Source organism: Chaetura pelagica, unplaced genomic scaffold (genome assembly GCF_000747805.2).
Source record: "Chaetura pelagica isolate M959 unplaced genomic scaffold, ChaPel_1.0 scaffold49, whole genome shotgun sequence".
Taxonomy (NCBI): domain Eukaryota; kingdom Metazoa; phylum Chordata; class Aves; order Apodiformes; family Apodidae; genus Chaetura; species Chaetura pelagica.
Genome location: NW_009970715.1, coordinates 1,917,136 through 1,919,807, shown reverse-complemented (window position 1 = coordinate 1,919,807; position 2,672 = coordinate 1,917,136).

The window sequence follows — 2,672 nt, the reverse complement described above, 5'->3', positions numbered from 1 at the left end:
GGTCCAAGTGCTGCTGAGAAGAGATATTGGGTAACTCTCCTACCTGGGGGGGTCCTGGGGCGGTGGCCACGGGCAGCAGGGAGCAGCAACACCCCCCGGGGTGCTCTTCTGAGGGGCTGGACCTTGAACCCTCTTGGAAGAGGCTCAGCGAGGATCTCCAGGCTCAGGGGGACACCTCACTTGCCCCAAAGCCTTGGCAAGAAGCCCCCAGCCAAGCCCCTCTGCCCGTCCCTCCCTGTCCCATCTCCCCCTCGGCCGCTCTCCCCGCTCTGTCCCAGCTCCTCTGGGGCTGGAACTGGTTCCTCCCGGGCTCCTCAGCCCGTTGCTGGTTTCCTGTCATCATCTGAATCACCAACCCCAACATCCGCTGCCCGGCCAGCCCCTCACACGGGGACCCACGGGTGCTGCTGCTGCACCAGCCACCCGGGAGCCCCTCGGGAGCCTTTTGCTGGGGCTGTGGTGGGGAGAGGAAGGGGCTGGGGCAGCCAGGAGACACACACCCACACCGAGGGCCCTTTTCAGCTTCAGGTGGGGCTGGTGCCCTCAGAAGTTTGCCCTGGAACAAGTCTGCTGTGGGTATAGGCTGGAGAGAGTTGGGGTGTTCAGCCTGGAGAAGAGAAGGCTCCAGGGAGACCTTAGAGCACCTTCCAGTGCCTGAAGGGGATCCAGGAAAGCTGGGGAGGGGCTTGGGACAAAGGCAGGGAGGGATGGGATAAGAGGGAGCAGTTTCAAGCTAAGAGAGGGGAGATGAGGACTTAAGGAGGAATTATTTGCTGCCAGGGTGATGAGACACTGGCCCAAGTTGCCCAGAGAAGCTGTGGCTGCCACATGTAACACCTCCCACCAGCCCAGGCTGCTCCAAGCCCCATCCAACCTGCCCTTCAACACTGCCAGGGATGGGGCAGCCACAGCTTCCCTGGGCAACCTGGGCCAGGCTCTCACCACCCTCACAGGGAAGAATTTCCTCCTCATGCCCAACCTCAGTCTCTCTCTCACAGTTATCACCCATTCCCCCTTGCCCTCTTGCTACAAGCCCTTGTCCAAAATCCCTCCCCAGAACATGTTGGGGACAATGACAGTTTGTCTCTGGTATCAGAAATCCGTTTCACTGGGAACAGGCACTGCTAAGAAGACACCACAGATTTGCTTACAGGCTCTCACAGCTCCAGAGATGACTCACTGCTGCCCTACAGATGCGACCACGGGTGGCAGCAAAGGCACCTCGTGTTAGTCCCCTGATTGTCCCCACAGATCCAGCCTCTCCAGGGCAGGTGGAGGCAGCTGAGGAGCCCAGGGAGCAGGTCCCAGGCAGGGCAGCAGGGTCACAGCAGCTCTGGGACAGGGTGTCCCTCCAAAGACACCAGTTCTTTCCAGAGGTCAACCACCCTGCTGTCCAGCTCCACTGAGCAGGGAACTGCTGCAGTCACACAGACCCCACTGCCCACTTCTACAGAGCTGCAGGGTGAGACCCTCACCCAGCCAACACAGCCACGAGCCCTGCTCTTCACCAGGCTGAGCCCCCCCTCTTCCCAGTAACAACAACCCCTTGGGCACCAAACCCAGCTCAGGACACCAGGTTCTACCCCATTTCTGCCCCCTCCCTCCTGCAAACCCTGTGCCTCATCTAGACCTGCTGCTAGAAACCATTTCAGGTCTCATAAGAGCTCCAAGCCAGAGAAGCATCGTGCTCTGATCTACTACAAGCAATTATATAAAGCACCACATCACAATTTCACTCTTTTCACACCCTTTCCAAAGCTCACCCACCTCAGCTGGCTCCTGCTTTCCCTCCAGAGTGGGCACAGCATCTGCTCCTCCAGCCAGTCTTACCAACAAACCAGACTTCACTCTTCCCTCTATTAACACCCAGTGAAGTGGCTGTAGGAACATCTCTTTGGGCCCAGAAAGAAGCCACAAGGCTCCATCTTCCACCCCCCCAGGGCTGGGAGGCTGGGTGCCCTGGGGACTGGGTGACATCCTTCCAGATGAAGGTGGGCTCTGCTCCAACACCAGCTGGGTTGGCTTGAACCAGGTGTTGTGACTAACGCTGAGCAGCAACTCCCAGCCAAGCAACACTCAGGAAATGCTGCCTCCCCCAAACCTGACCTTCCCACAGACACCCCCCCGGGTTCTGAGGCTCTGACAAGAGGTTTCCCAGCTCTGATAGGATTTTTCCCAGACCTCACAGGCTTTGTGAGGCAAACGCTTTGCAGGAGACCAGAATAGAAACTCCTCTTGCCTGGGCATCAGAGCAATCACAGAATCACAGGTTTGGGTTTGAAGGGACCTTAAAGATGACCCAGTTCCAACCCCCCTGCATGGGCAGGGACACCTCCCACCAGCCCAGGCTGCTCCAAGCCCCATCCAACCTGCCCTTCAACACTGCCAGGGACTGAGGTCTCATCCCCATCACTGTTTGTTTGGGCAGATTTCAGGGCTCTTCAATGACAGCCGCGTCCTGGAGCAGATGTCCCGACCTGCCACCAAACGCCCGGACCTGCCAATGAGGGCAGACGTTTCTGTGGAGCCCCGGAGCGGGTTTTCCCTGGGCTGGAGCCGGGTGAGCAGCGCAGGGGGATGTGGCCCCGGCTGCCCTGCCCGGCTGCCCTGCCACCGCGGGGCCCGGCCCGGGACAGCGCAGGACCCGCCCAGCCCGGCCCCTGGACGCGCAC